This window comes from Lagopus muta, chromosome 5, assembly GCF_023343835.1.
Source record: "Lagopus muta isolate bLagMut1 chromosome 5, bLagMut1 primary, whole genome shotgun sequence".
Classification (NCBI taxonomy): Eukaryota; Metazoa; Chordata; class Aves; order Galliformes; family Phasianidae; genus Lagopus; species Lagopus muta.
The window spans coordinates 28,794,371-28,811,422 of NC_064437.1; positions in this window are offsets into that span (position 1 = coordinate 28,794,371).

Genomic DNA, 17,052 nt, shown 5'->3' on the forward strand with positions numbered 1-17,052 from the left:
GATCATTGACGTTCCTTTCAACCCAGGCCATTCTATGATTCTATTATTAAAATAGTGATTTAATAGAAAGTTCATATACATGTGTACACAGAAGGCTACAAGCCTTAGAGGAAATATTACATTTCTCTCATTTACACATTAAATCCAACATCTGTAAGTTAGCACAAACACACCCTACAATTAGGGTCTTCAGTCTTCTGGCAAACTAACACTACATTTCTGCTCAATCCAGATTATTCCCCAAACCATTCAACCAAACCTAGTTCATGGCTATTGGCAATTTTAAAGATCTTGAGAAATAAATCTAAATAACTCAACTTGCTTTCTTCAAGAAAACTTCTGCAGGATCATTAAATTCAGGTTCATATGTCCATCTTCCAAAATATTCATTATTGCCTAATTTAGGTTTTCCTCTGTCTCTTCTAAATTCCAGTTTCTCACACAGCTAAAAGAAGCATTCAGAAGGATTTGCATTTGTTCTGTACACTTTAACAAGGTTACCAACTTCTAAGCCTTTCTCTTGAAAACTAGATTCCATCTATACTTGCTTGTTCCAATTCTTAAATACAGATAGAATTGTCAGCTGATTTTGTCAGGAGTCAGTTTGTAGTTAGGATGTGTTACTTACTGGTAGTTTCTCGCTACCAGTGAGAAAGAAGAATGCAGAAGTTAAAACTCTGCATTCCAGTTTCCCTACAAGTCTTCTAGGCAAGTGGACTGCCTAGAAACCTAGAAAGCCAACAAAGGACACGCCACCAAATCCTTAACTCATTCTCTCCTTACAATACCAGTCTGATGTCTGATGAGCTATTTTGGCTGGTTTTAATTAGTGAGTAGTTTTTTCTCTCCTCGATTTTGCTTGAATTGAAAGTAATGAGATTGAAGACTAAAGGCACTCCCCCCATTTACCTGACTTGCATCTTAACTCCAGAATCCAATTTTTATTTTGGAGCAGGAAAATTATTTATTTTATTTTTTGCCTCTACCTTTCCTTTCTGTGACACAATGAACCCATTATCAACATTTTAGGTAGTTCATCATACCTTCACTCTCATGTTTTCTACATAAATAACATATCAGGTATCATCCCTTTCCCTTTGCTCTCTCCCTGACCTCCATGCAGATATATTAAACTAGCTCTGAATAAGTGATTACTATTTTTTTTTAAAGTTTCCCGAAGGGAAGAAAAACCTCATTAAGTTGGCCACAAGGATTTTACCATCAAGATAAACAGGTAGTGGCATTCAGAAATAGCAATCAGTTGTGTGAACAAGCAGGCCTTCAGGGAAAAGTCCTGCTGTCATCCCAGGGTAATGTAATTGCTCCCTGTCATGGAGCTAAAACAGTAATGCGATCGCTACCTGAACAGGAAGCACAACAAGACCCAATATGAGTGATCCAGCTTCAGTTTATTAACTGTTACACAGAGTTTTTATAATTGGCTTTAGCTATTGTGTCGCCTTGCTACTGGTGAACAACAGTTGTTTCTAGGCAGAGAAGAATCTAACTACACGCTATCTGTTTTTGTCAACTCCCATAAACCAAGTTCCTCCTCAGGCTACTCCCTCCTGCTCACAGAAACATTGTGACCTTCTGTTGGCCTCTAGTATTTTTCCATGGGTATACAATCTATACTGCCATACAGGCTGCGCTTGTACATCTCCTCATGGCCTCCTTGTTCCCAGAGCCATTTCCCAACAGTTCCCCCTTTTTCTTTTTGTACGAGCATAGCACCTTGCACAACCCTTTTTATTCCCCTCATGATGCAGCTGTAAGCAATGCATACTACAATAAGTATCAAAATAATAATCGACGGCTAGCGTAGACCTTCCTTTAGTAGTCCAACCAACCATGGGGATAGACCTCCAAACAGAGATTGCAACCAAGTATCGAATGGGTTTGATTGCTTCTTGATCTTCTGCAAGTGTTCCTTTAACCACTGGAGCTGTTCAAGAATAGAATTACTATGATCTGAAAGGTTAAAACAACACATTCCATCAAAGTCTTCACACCCCATCTCCCCCCTCTCTATGCCAAGCTGCCGTGTCCCTACACTTTCTACTGTTATGTCTCTTAGTCATTAAAACAAGAATAGTGCATTGAGGTGCAGATATGCTGGATCCGTAGACAAGGTTAGTCCTTGTCTACGGCTGTCGTTGTGCAGAATTGTAACACTAATTATATTAAATTATATTAATAACATAATCATTATAACTCAATCAAGGCCTCAATTGACAATACTCGAAATATTAGACAGACAAACATAGCATAATGACAAGAAATAATGTCAACCTACTAAAAAGAACAAAGACATGGTGGTGGTGAATGTGACAGGCAGTGCCAGCAGGGCGTCCCCTGCTTCAAGGTGCACTTTCTTCTGTCACTCATCACAGATTCACTTTGTTTTTCTCAGGGTCCAAAAGGTATTTTCCATTTGTATGCTGCATCCACATGGCCACTGCATGATACAGAGCCCATGTGGAACACCTGCTTGCAAAACATAATAAACTATCAAGGTTAGATTTCTTAGCATGCGCCTTTGCCTAGGAATCCTTTCCAGATTTTGTCTTTGCAAATCAAGAAAAAACTAATTGATAGGTTGATAGCATCATAACCGAGCGTTACTAATACATTAAAAGAGCTATTCCCATAGATTACAGCACTGGTAACATTAAATCCTGTTTAATTCACATTCAACCTACTACTAAAATAAAAGAAGAACACAACAAACTAGATAACACCCAATAACTGTAATTCTTGAGACCATATTGATAACACAGGAAAATCACCCACTTTATCATATCACTACTACTGCTACTTATTTGCAATATAACAAGTTACAAAGCAATACCAATAAATGAGAAGAACACAAACCCATTATAAAGGCTGGATGCTATTTTCTGTCTTGAGATGAGGCCGAACGTATTGTGCTGGAATCCACATAGGGCCAGTCCATAATCTTTCTTGTGGTGTATCTCCCGTATTCCCCCCTTTTCGTTTATTAAGAATAGATTTCAATGTTAGATGAATACACTCAATGATAGCCTGTTCAGTGGGAGAATGAGGAATGCCAGTAAGATGTCTAATCCCCCATTCTTGGAAGAATGTTAGTGTAGCCTTAGAAGTATATGCAGGTCTGTTATTGTTTTCAAGCAAGTGACACACAGGCTGCAGAGATGCAACAGCAGGCGACATGGACAGGGTGGAGGGCAGGGGTAGCACAGCGAATGTCAGGGGTGGAGCGTAGGGTGAGAGCATGGCGAGCATCACAGATGGAGCTGAAGGCAGGAGTGTGATGAGCACTGGGGGCAGAGCCGAGGGCAGCAGCGATGGGGGGGGGTTGCAATTTCTCGTCTTCGTGGTCAGGGGTGGGGTCAGAGCCGCAGATTGAATCCAGACCAGGGCTGCTTTCTGCAGTGAGAGGCAGGGATGGGAGGGAGGGCAATGGGGAATAGTCAGAAGAAACTCTTGTTTGTCGAATTTGTTTAAGTCCTTCCATTATTTGGTGCCATACAGGCAAAGGCTTAGCATCCATTCTGCCTTTAGTAATAGCCATCTGCGCTTGTATAATAATTGTCTCTGCCTGAGTCCTCACCTGTTGCTCCCACACTGTACATTGTGCCAGTGTTAAGACTGTCCTGGCCTTCTGCTGACAGTCAAACATTAGCAGTCCTGACGTCGCGACGGTATCTAACAGCAGCTGCACCCCTGATCCCAATATCCCTTCTGACTGAATAGCTGATCTCAACTGCAACAGAACTTTATAGTTTACAGGATTCCATTGACAGGCCCCTTCTGGACCCACGAGAATTGGAAAAGCTGCTGAGGGCAGGGGTGCATCAGGCTCAGTGGTCTGCAGCTGTTAGCCTGTTAATACACAGTTCTTAGCCTTGATAAACCACTCCCTTGCAGTTTCTTGCAGGGCATCATTTAAGGCAGCACCCCTGGTTGTCGACGCTGCTCTCTTTGCTGCCTACTCAGCTTGTCAGGCAACTACACAAATTTCTTTAACCATCTCCTGCATCTTACGCAACAGCTGTTGGGCCACTGTCTGCGCAGCTGCAGCCTCCTCCAAACCCAGTTCTTGCTCTGCCTGTCCAGCCCCTTCTCCTCCATTCACTAGTCCCAGTGTTCTTGTCCCTCCTCTTTCTGCCTCAATCGCAGGCTGGCTGCCTCCAGCCCCCCAGCACTCCCCCCACCATACAGGGGAGGGGCTGTGGGTGCCATTACTGAACCAGTGGTGGGCATAGGCACTTTTCCAGGAACATACAAGAACACAGGTGCGGCCCCAAGTAGCCCTCCAATTAGACACTGCAGGAGGCCACACAGGTGCTGCCCAAGGCACATCATTCTCCGCCCCTGACAAGGCCCCCCCAGCCCTGTCACAGCTTCTAGATGAATCCATTTCTGACTCCTTCCCCTGTTGTTCAGCCTCTGATTCTGGCCTGCTGCTCTGTTGAACCACTGCAGCATCCTTCTGCCCCCCCTTCGCAGGCTCCATCGCTGATTCTTTGCCTTCTTTCTCAAGCTGCCCTGACACTAACTCCTGAGCCATACGCCAACACCACTCCTCCATTCCCACTGCTTTAAGAGCTCTTTCTAAGCTTCCCAAGGTAGCTCCTTCAGTCCAGACTTAACCTGCTTCCACAACTCCTCTGCCGCTTTATCTAAATTCCTATGGGATAAGCACCCTGTAGGAGTACTCCCATAACCACGGTGCTGAACCCAATTAATCAATGCCATTTGGGCTTTCGACAACAGCAAAACCCCTGCCTGCTTTCCCAGAAGCTTCAGCATCCTCACTACTTGTTGCACAGAAGCCATAACATGAGCTACTATCCCCTCATCCGTGTGCACACAACTTATCACATCCAGTATAGGAACATAATCCCCCCCTGGCTTGAGCCGACCAGCATCTTCAGATGATCTCGCTAGCTGGCGCAAAGCCAAAACAGCTATCAACCATTCTAATTTATGCTTCTTATCACCAAACTTGCACCACTCTTCTTCCTCAAAAAGAGTGCCTGAATGTATGAACAAACCCTCTGCCTTACCAAAGGCTAGTAATCCCGGCACTTAACAGTACCCGTATCCACCCCTCACTTCTCTAAGCAGCACCGTAATAGATTTAGGGCTACCTCTCTTTCCATGGTGCACTGCAACCCGCGTCCCACCGCTCTCACAGCACCCACTTGAGACTATTGGAGCTCCACTCTTTGCCCTCTGGATCCACGCAGACCCATCTCGGATGGGCTAGGCAACTGCCCCCCAGCTCGCTGCTGCAACGCCGGTGCTTCTGTCCACATGCTCAGTGCCGAGTCAATTGCTGGTTCCTGTTTGGGCGCCACTTGCTGCAGAGCTAAAACAGTAATGCGATCGCTACCTGAACAGGAAGCACAAGACCCAATATGAGTGATCCAGCTTCAGTTTATTAATGGTTACACAGTTTTTATAATTGGCTTTAGCTATCATGTTGCCTTGCTATTGGTGAACAACAGTTGTTTCTAGGCAGAGAAGAATCTAACCACATGCTATCTGTTTTTGTCAACTCCCATAAACCAAAGTTCCTCCTCGGGCTACTCCCTCCTGCTCACAGAAACATTGTGACCTTCTGTTGGCCTCTAGTTTTTTTCCATGGGTATACAATCTGTACTGCCATACAGGCTGCGCTCATACATCTCCTCATGGCCTCCTTGTTCCCAGAGCCATTTCCCAACAGTTCCCCATGTGTCTGGGAACACAAATGTTCCAGGTCTGGCAAGCTCCTGAGGACTGAGCTACCAAAAAAAGAGGTCAATAACATCACTAAAGTTAAAGACTACCCACAGTGAGAGACACCCAGAAGAGTCTGCACAGTCTTAGCTTCCACAGAAGAAATCATGCTGCAGTGTGTTAGCCAAGGAAATTGCAACTAAATATGCTCCTATTGGGAATTTCTCTACAGCTCCATCAACTGGGAAATTAATAAAACTTAATATCACCCTGGAGGCAGCCCCAGGTACTTCATGAAAACTTGAGCCCGACTGATAGTACAGCCTTGTAAGTAAAGTTCCCTAACGCTCTATTTGAGGACCATCCAACTTAATATTCAAGGTTCTTCAGCTAAAACACTCTAAAGCCCTGAAGGATAACAGTGTGTCACATTTTACTCCGTTAGCTTTACAGATCAATGTGCTATCTAGGATAGGCTAAACTTCCATGCAGTGCAAGACCATTTAGCAATCTCAAGGGCTCTGTGCAAATAAGAACTCTAATGGCATCAATATCAAAGTATTCAGGGCAGGCTTGAAAGGCCCCAGAGTGACACATCAGCATCATTTTCATCTCAGTCCCTCTGCTTCCCTTCAAGAAATAAAAATTTTAAGCAAGATGTTATGAATTAACATTACTGATAAAAGAAGTTCTTAAAAACAATTCCATTTGATACGTACTTGGCCAACAAATTGCCTGTTTCATTGCTAATCCATTTTTCTCATTTATTCCTTATATTAAAATACTGACCTACAGCAAAAACAGTGGTCAAAATTAAAGAAAGGACTTTCATAGCATTTGCATTGTGTTTAAGCCATTTGCAGAGCTGCTGGAGAATCAGAAAAAAAAAAAAAGTAGGAAAAAAAAATAACAGAAAAGGAAATCTGATGGAATAACTCCAATTTTAGTTCTTCTTCACCACACAGGAGCTAAAGAAAGATAAGCCAAACATTCAGCAAAATATACTACAATAGCAGAAACTTTGTGAGTAGGTGGGTACACAGGCAGAAAGATACCAGCAAATCTACCTATAATGAGAATACACATCTGTATAATCACACAGAATCAGACACACAGAATCACAGAATCACCCGGGTTGGAAGGGACCCCAAGGATCATGTAGTTCCAACCCCCTTGCCTAGCAGGGCCACCAAACATACACATTCAGATCAGGTTGCCCAGGACCCCGTCCAACCTGGCCTTAAACACGTCCAAGGACGGGGCATCCACAACCTCCCTGGGCAGCCCATTCCAGGGCCTAACCACTCTCCTAGTAAAGAACTTCCCCCTAACATCCAACCTAAATCTTCCCTCCTTCAACTTAAAACCATTTCCCCTAGTCCTGCTGTTGTCAGCCCTTTTGAAGAGTTTACTCCCCTCCTGTGTGTAGGCTCCCTTCAGGTATTGATAGGCTGCAATGAGGTCACCCTGCAGCCTTCTCTTCTCCAGGCTGAACAAGCCCAACTCCCTCAGCCTGTCCTCATAGGGGAGGTGCTCCAGCCCCCTGATCATCTTAGTCGCCCTCCTCTGGACCCTTTCCAAAATCTCTATGTCTTTCTTGTACTGAGGGCTCCACACCTGGACACAGTACTCCAGATGGGGCCTCACAAGAGCCGAGTAGAGAGGGACAATCACCTCCCTGTCCCTGCTGACCACCCCTCTCCTGATGGAGCCCAGGATCCCATTTGCCTTTCGAGCTGCCAGAGCGCACTGCTGGCTCATGTTCAGTCTCTTGTCCATCAGGACCCCCAGGTCCTTCTCTGCCGAGCTGCTCTCAAGGACCGCTCCTCCCAGCCTGTACAGGTGCCTGGGGTTCTTCCGGCCCAAATGCAAAACCCTGCACTTTGCCGTGTTGAACCTCATCAGGTTCACCTGAGCCCAGCCCTCCAGCCTGTCAAGGTCCCTCTGAATGGCATCCCTTCCTTCCACCGTATCAACCGCACCACTCAGCTTGGTGTCGTCAGCAAACTTGCTGAGGGTGCACTCAATTCCCTCATCGATGTCATTAATAAAGATGTTAAAGAGCACCGGTCCCAAGACAGACCCTTGGGGGACACCACTTGTTACCGGCCTCCAATAATCAATGAATATACAGATGTTATAATTATGAAATAAAAGAGATTTTAGCTAAGCAGGCTATTATACCAAAGAAAAACTAGATAGAGTGCTTACCCTTATCCTGGGCTTGCTATAAAACTCCAAAGGAGAAAAAAAAAGATTCTTCCCCCCTGGCAGTCAGCTCTTAAATGGGGTCTAGGGGAGGAGCCAGGCTCCACCCCTTCCAGCAGCATGGGTGAATTGCCTTCACCTGTGCTCCCGGGGCTGACTCATTGCTTGCCTCAGGTGATCAATCAGAGGTTCAGGCTGTGATTCAGCAGTTCCCATACAGCATCCTTAAAATACTGTATGGAAAACAAGCAATGCCATGTCCCCTAATAGGAGAGGAAACAGGAGTGGTTCTCTAGATGACAATGTTGAACGTACCCTGATATTTGTTCCTCGTAAATATTTTATAATTATATAAACTCCGTGTACTGTTCAAGAATATGACAATATATATTCATCGATTAAAAAAATTAAATTCATCAAGGTGGACAGTGTTCCCTTCAAAACAGCGTCTCCAATCCATACCTCAAAGTTCAACACCAAACATAATCCGTTCTCAGCAATTTTACTTCTTACTTTGGGACATGGAATATATATGGCTGCTTAAATTATGACTGAACTGCAACAAAATGAATAAGATGGTTAGAGAGGTCTTCTCTCTGAGAACTTGAAATAACCCCTGTGCATGTTTGCAGAGGGGACAGGGACACAGAGCACTCCTTTTCATTTCTTAAAGAAAAAAAATGAGATGAAAAAAAGCAAATTTTTTCACTTTATTCCCCAGTGTTTTGATCTTACTGTGTTGGTGCTGCTGTACTTCTTAATTCAGGTAATAAAGTGAATAAATGATCAATAGTTAGACATACTGATTTCTGACTTCTTAATGGCTGTGTTTTCTGGGCATACACTGAGCTGAGTTCTGCTAAGTGCATTCTGAAAGAGAAATACACCAAAAATCATGGCTGTCACTGAATCACAGAATCACAGAATGGCTAGGGTTGGAAGGGTCCTCAAGGATGATGAATCTCCAACCCCCCTGCCTCATGCAGGGCCACCAACCTCCACATTTCATACCAGCCCAGGCTGCCCAGGGTCCCATCCAACTTGGCCTTGAACACCTCCAGGGATGGATGGGGCATCCACAGCCTCTCTGGGCAGCTGTTCCAGCACCTCACCTCTCTCTCTGTAAAAAACTTCCCCCTGACACCCAACCTGAATCTTCCCTCCCTCAACTTAAAACCATTTCCCCTTGTCCTGCAGTTATCTACCCTTTCAAAGAGTTCACTCCCCTCCTGTTTTCAGGCTCCCTTTAGGTACTGAAAATGCTGCAATGAGGTCACCCTGCAGCCTTCTTTTCCCCAGGCTGAACAAGCCCAGCTCCTTCAGCCCGTCTCCATAGCGGAGGTGCTGCAGCCCCCTGATTAACTTTGTGGCTCCTCTGGACCCTCTCCAACAGCTCCCTGTCTTTCTTGTACTGGGGGCTCCAGACCTGGGCACAGTACTGCAGATGGGGCCTCACAAGAGCAGAGTGGTGGGGGACAAATCACCTCCCTGTCCCTGCTGGCAACCCCTCTGCTGATGGAGTCCAGGATACCATTTTCTTTTTGAGCTGCAAGAGCACACTGCTGGCTCATGTTAAGCTTTTCATCCCTCAGGACCCCCAGGTCCTTCTCTGCAGGGCTGCTCTCAAGGGCTGTTCGTTCACTGCAAACTATGTATCTAAAGGTGGTCTGCTGCTGTGACATCCTGGCCCATTCTTAGATGTGACGGGTGCTCAGACCTACCTCTGAGGAAAGTGATGACTGTATGGGGATGGGAAGCCTTTAAACTAGAATTTCTCTGGTGGGTAATGCTGCCTAATCCAATTTTATTTTATTTTATTTATTTATTTATTTTATGCCTGTACTTTCCAACCTACCCTTCAAAAATATGTAAATCTTGCTCCAGGCATTTTGAGGTTTCTTTTGGTTTTTTTGATGTGTCATTGATACCTGGTTAAGAAAGCCTGATGTAAAGGCATATCTACATGCTTATCCAAACCAACCCACTGTCCCATGGACATATTAGTTAAGGTGTTCTCTCTCCACCTCCTGGCAATTAATATTGTCCCCCACAGCTAGAGCCAAACTGCAAATAAAGAGGAACATTAAAATGTCAAAGTCCCATTTGTAACAAAATGCAATGTTGGCACCCCTTGTTACTGCAATTTATGGACTGCTTTCTATTTTTATCGTTTTATCTTCCTTTAATGGCAAAATCAGTTAATCCTGGGTGGCATCGTAAAACTTGCAAACAGAGGCAGCCTGTAAGTCAACAAGTCATTTCTAGAGCTCTGCAGCACAAATCCCTGCTGTAAAAAGTAGTAACAGTTAACTCCTTCCATTTCTGTTGCTCTTTCAAGGCTGCAAAACTGTTATTTACCTAATTAGCACCACTGACAGTGCTGCAACTCCTGCTGCTGTGCCCTTCAACAGAGGAAAACAGTCTAAAGGCGCAGGTCCCTTAATTAGTAAGGAAAGTGTTTCTTTTTAGAATGTGGAAGTGAAAATATTTGATGAGAAGCTCAATGGCTCAGATCCTGTGACAGCTTGGATGCAGGGTTCTTATAAAACTAAAATAACTGCATGGCATAGCTTCCACCTTCCACATAGCTGTAACTGTGGAGAATTCCTTCATTCGCAGTGCCTCATATAATGCCACGAAAGTCACTCAAACACTCCACAGTAAGGAACTAACAAATGTGATTTTCATCCAAAAGCCATCATGGGGCCCCATGGGAAAGACACCTCCATCTGCTTTGCATTTGCTCCACATGCCACCAGGGGCTCACAGGCCATTGCAGAAACCTTCAAACACACACCATGATGATGTGTTTCCTTTTTCACAGCTCTGATTCTTCCACAGCTGCTTGTATCAAAGCTTTTAGAGCACAGATGAAGGACGCAACAAGATTAACCCCAATTAACAGCACAGAAAACATCCTGTAAACCCATCCCATGATTTTATCAAGGGAAAGGAGCAATTGCTGAAGCAATTTTTTATAACTTTATTAAGCTTTTTTTGTCATAATTCATAGCAGTCTTCCTGATCGCTGTCTCATGCTGAAATAAATGAGCAAATGGAGGGTTCCCTGTATTCAAATATGCTTCTGAGCTAATCTCCAAAATTTGATCCTGCACAGAGCCCAGTGGATCATCTTCTCTTGAAGATCTATTTCTCTTGAAGAAAGAAAAAGAGCCCTGGAGGCTTCACACTATATACACCTGCTTTAAAGCTGTGTTCCATCTGGAGTGCTGCTAGAGCTTTAATTAAGCTATTTTCATGGTATAATAGTAAGACAACAACAGTGAAGCTAAATACTGCTTCACTGTCTCCTTGCTCTTCAGATAATTCATACAATGCCTATAGTTTCTTTATAACCCCCAGCATAGTCCTTTTCTTCGCCTGACATGCATTTTTTTTCTTTTTCCCTTCTTTTGCTCTCTACTTAACAGCAGGACGGCAAGAGACTCAAAAGCCATTAGCATGGCAGGTAATCTTCTTGTGACTATGGTAAAAACCAACACAGATATAAGTAGCTGCTTTGCCAGCAAGGTGCTGATTTAACTAGAAACTCTGCAAGCTGAAGAATATATTCATTCTTCCCATGAAGCTGAAAAATGCAGTTGAATTATTTAGCTTCAAAAAGAGAGTCAAATGAGTCACCTCAAATGGGAGATGGTGGAGTCTCCTTCTCTGGAGACGTTCAAGACCTGCCTGGATGCCTACCTGTGCTACCTGGTGTAGGGAACCTGCTTTGGCAGGGGGGTTGGACTCGATGATCTCTGGAGGTCCCTTCCAACCCCTACAATTCTGTGATTCTGTGATTCTGTGATTCTGTGAGTCTTCAATGCATATATTAATACAGTTACAGCTTTTATATTATTCCATTCTTTATAGCATACTTTTTGGCTAATGTCTAAAGTCACCTCAAGCTGCTTTTGTAATTTGCTTGATCTTCTTACTGGTAAGCAAGTAAGTAAGAATGGAAAACTCTGCCTTCTACATTTTTCTCCTAAGCATAAATTACTTCAGAAGAGCACTTTCCATCTTCACTATGAGATTTCAAGCACAGAAAAATTAGCCTCTCATACAACATAGTGCATGTTCTGTATTTATTTACACCATGTATTGTGAGTGCCAAGCAATGCAGCAGATAAACAAATTTCTTCAAAGTACTTGCAAAAGTGACGTTTGAATTTAAATGCTTCACCTACCAAGATAAAGAGTCTTTAGAGAGGCTTGACTGATGGTGTTTCACCCCACAAAGCCACCCCCATCTGTATTTCAGGGTCTGTCTTGTTTTTCCTATTATGGTGATTTAGATGACAACATACAGTGGAGAGCAGAACATTTGTGGAAAGGTCAACGGGATGGATTTTGGAGCTACATATTATGACTGAATTATTTTGTTTAAGAGGAAAAGGAGCAAAATGGACACACTGCTGCAAACGCAGGATCTAGCAGAGCTTACGAAGGAAAGAGAGTGAAGAAGTTGGACCTCTGGGTAGATTTTTATTTCCACAGTGATGAACTACTTCACGTGGGGCTACATATGGCATGAGTAGCTGTTGGAATAGCACCAGTGTCCCCCAGTGCAACACAAAAGAGGGGAAAGACCTGGGGCTCCAATCAGTGACACAGCAGCAACTCTTGTCTCATGAGACATAGGGAATGACCCCAAATTCACTATGGGTCTAACCCCACTGATCTCTTGTTCCATCCTCAACAAAAATGATGAACAACACTTACAGGAGCATGGTGTCTTCTTTGCTAACCACAGGATCACAGAATGGTAGGGTTTGGATGGGACCTCCAGAGGTCATTGAGTCCAACCTCCCTGCAGACTCCCTACAGTTGGTTGTGCAGGAAAGCATCCAGATCAGTCCCGAATATCTCCATAGAAGGAGACTCCACAGCCTCCCTGGGCAGCCTGTTGCAGTGCTCTGTCACTCAGACAGTGAAGAAGTTCTTCCTTGTGTTAATATGGAACTTCCTGTGTTCCAGTTTCTGCCCATGTTCCAGTGTCACCAAGTACATAATAAATAATTTCTTACTAGTATCTAGTATAAGTCTATCCTCTTCCAGATTAAAACCACTTCCCCTCATCCTGTCACTACATGCTCTTATAAAAAGTCCCATCCCAGGTTTCCTGTAGGCCCCTTCAGGTACTGGAAGGCCACTATAAGGTCTCCTTGGAGCCTTCTCTTCTCCAGGCTGAAGAGCCTCTGCTCTCTCAGCCTGTCCCCATAGGAGAGATGGTCCAGCCCTTTGATCATCTTTGTGGACCTCCTCGGGACTCACTCCAACAACTCCATGTCCTTCTCTTGTGTTGGAGGCTCTAGAACTGAATGCCTACAAAGATGTTAGATAACACCAATCCCAACAACAGTCCTTGAGAAACACCACTCAATACACTGAGACATTGACCAGAACTGAGTATGACTATCCAGCCAATTCCTTATCCAGTGAGTGGTCCATCCATCAAATCCATTTTTCTCCAATTTGGCAATTAGGATGTCATGCAGGACAGTGTCGAATGCTTTGCACAAGTCCAGGTAGATGACATCAGTTGCTCTTTCTTTATCCACTGACTCTGTAACTCCAAAATAAAAGGCCACCAAGTTTCTCATGCATGATTTACCCCTGGTGAAGCTATCTTGGTTATCACCAATCACCTCATCTTTATTTTCCAAATGCCTTGGTAGGGTCTTCAGGAGGATCTGCTCCATGATTTTGCTAGACACAGAGGTGAGACTGACTGGCCTCTATTTCTCTGGAGCTTCTATTTTTTCCCTTCTTGAAAATAGGGGATATGTTTCCCCTTTTCCAGTCAGTGGGGACTTTACTGGACTGCTGTGACCTTTCAAACATGATGGATAGTGACTTGGCAGTTTCATTCACCAGGTCCCTCAAAATCTGTGGATGAATCTCCTTGGATCCCATGGACTTGTTCACCTTCATGTTCTTTAGATGATCTTATTAATTGTATTCCAAAACAAATCAAGCTATTAAGACAAATTGTTTTGCATAGAAATACAGACCCCAGCATGACTATCCTTACACATAAATCCAGATGAAAATGAGCTATAGTTTGATTGTCTTGCAGCCTCAGGATTTTGTAATTCATTGTCAGAAGAAGAAAATATAAACAGGATACTATTACAAGACACCCTGGGAAATAATAACTGGCTTGTTTGCAAGGGTAAATATTAACTAAGAAGGAAATGAAAGTTTGTTTGGTTCTGGGTTGAAGGCTTAAAACAATGCTATACACACCTGGAAATAACTTGATGGCAAATTAACATTCCTGATTGGCTGAGGAATTTTGATTTTGAAAGTGTTACTAGGTAGCAACCGGAAAAATATACCAGGATTACTTTCTTTAGTCTTTCGGTGGATGTCCAGATACTGTAGGCATTTAGGCAGGTACACAGACCTTTAAAAGTCATCTAGTCCAACTGCCGTGTGATGAACAGGGACACCTATGGCTCGACCAGGTGCTCAGAGCCCCATCCAACCTGGCCTTGAATGTCTCCAGGGATGAGGCATACACCACCTCTCTGGGCAGCATGTGCCAGTGTCTCACCATCATCTAATCTACACTCTAACTGCATCAACTGTTTTCCTCCCTCCCTCCCTCCCTCCCTCCTTCCCTTCCTTCCTTCCTTCCTTCCTTCCTTCCTTCCTTCCTTCCTTCCTTCCTTCCTTCCTTCCTTCCTTCCTTCCTTCCTTCCTTCCTTCCTTCCTTCCTTCCTTCCTTCCTTCCTTCCTTCCTTCCTTCCTTCCTTCCTTCCTTTCCAGCAAACCTATGAATTTTTTATATGCAAATATGGCATGTCAATGACTGCAGTTGAAGCTGTCACAAGCTGCAGTAAGATCATGCCCAAAAAGTATTGCCTGGGACACAAGTCAAAGTGCACTAAAATCTGAGGATCTCTCCACCATCTGATATTCAGTGTGACACCCCTTGAATAGTTTTGGATCTATCCTTTCTAAAGAACATCTGCTATATTTATATGAGTTTGCATGTATGTATATATATATGTGTGTGTGTATAAACATACAAAATTGCTATGGGTAAAAATTAACAAGTCCAGCTACCACCTCATTTTCTTTTTTGCCCACTCAAAAATGAGTGATACATAATAATGTATTTGCAATCTGGTAGTTCTTTACAGATGAAAGACCTAAAAGCAAGAAAAGTGATAGGACACAAGCAAAATAATAGCATGTCTGTGAAGGAAATCCTATTCTGCATGGGCTTGTCCCCCATTCATAACTTTTACGATCAAATCCTCATCGGGGACTGATCATAGTAATTGACTCACTTGATGTATGGATGCCCTACGTTTTCTTTATTTTGTTGCTTATGGCTTAAATTTATCCTAAATTACTATAACGTAACAGTGGCCTAAGAGTTTAGTAGACCTAAAACATGAGCACAAACCCCACAAGATACAAGTAGCCTTCAGTAGCCTACACACAGATATGGCAGAAACCTCACACATGTGTGCACTGACAGTCCCTAGGGAAAAAACATGCAAGTGCCACAGGCTGCAGTTATCAACAGCACAGCCAAGGCCACGCTCTCATATGGACACCAACTCATTCTAGAGAAGAAAAACAGTTCACAGTTCTCCTTGATTTGTGAGTGCTGCAAAAGAGTCTGAATTTTTCAACCTTTGTAGGCAGCGGCTTCTTAGGGTTTTTGTTTCATTTTTTTACACACAGTTTTCCGTGAGTTACAGGATGACAATATTTTTTAATAGCTACTGACAACTAATGAAGCAAGTGGATTGATGTGTAAATTACTTGGCAAATAACTATAAATAACTAGCTAGACTATCTCCAGCAGTTTTGCAGGTGGTAGAACATGGCTAAGCTCAGAGTCTCAGCTCATGGAGGCATTGTATCTTCTCCTTAAGCACAATCAGAATTAAAAAAATAAAAACCAAAACACTGTTCAATAATTCATTCATGAATATCTCATAACAATATAATAATCAGCGACACAAATAATGGACTTATAATTATTGTGATACCACTAAGAAGCACAAAACTTAAGGGGATAAGATTCCTGTAAAGGATTTTAAGACAAATTGGCAGATGTGCCCTGTCTTAGAAAGATGGAAAGCTGTTCATACTTTACTCTGAAATCATTTCTATTCCAAGAATAATTTTTCCCAGCTTCATGGATTGGCTGTGACAGCCTGTTCTTGTGTCACAAGAAGGGCCCACTTGGGTACAGCAGGTTATGTCCTCCATACCTGCAGTGAACAGATCACTTGGAGGCAGTCAGCATTAATGTCCTGTAAAAGTGTGTTTGTGCATCAGGGAGAAATTAAATCTTCATTTACTGAGCTAACAGATGACAGCACCTCATTCTGACTGTGGTTCCCTGCCTGGGGAAGGGCTCACCATCTCTGGATGCCCAGACCTGCCAGGGATGTCCTCACTGTGTCACTTCCAGGATGGCCTCGTCATGCTGAGCAGTATTGCTCTGCTGAAATCATCAGCCGACAGCTGTGAGGAGAGGACACTGTAGTGATACAAACACTGAGGGAGTCAATGGTGGACTTGCAAAAGCACTCGAGCACTGTTTCCTCCTGCTGGAAGCTGAAGTCTAGATTTCTACTACTTTCTTTTCCCTAAACATTATTTAGCAGGCCATCATTTGGGCATTACCTGTGGCCTTACGAGACAAAGTTTTGCATTTCACAAGAGCTTTCCTCACTGTCCTGGCACACAGAGAACATGGAAATTATTAGCAAGGGATATTTTTCTGTGGCTTGCCATCAGAAAGTGGTGATTCAATCGCATCCTTAAGTCAACACATTTTGCTAAGCGCATCTTACAACATCACAGGCAATTATACAAAGACATTCTAGTGAAGTTGAATTTTTCATTCTGACATCTATTTAATTACACAACATAGTGGAAAAGCTGGCTTTCATCATACTGTAACACATGAATGTTGAAATTTCACATTTGAGTGCAATGTTAAAACTTTACCAAAGGGAATGATTAAGTATTTCAGCTCCTGGAATCTGAATTCTCATTCTGATGTGAGAGAAAACCAAATCTAAAACAGCAAATTCCCTTTTAGCTCTAGGAGCAAGGATCAAATTAGCAGCTTTTTGTGGATAGTTCTCA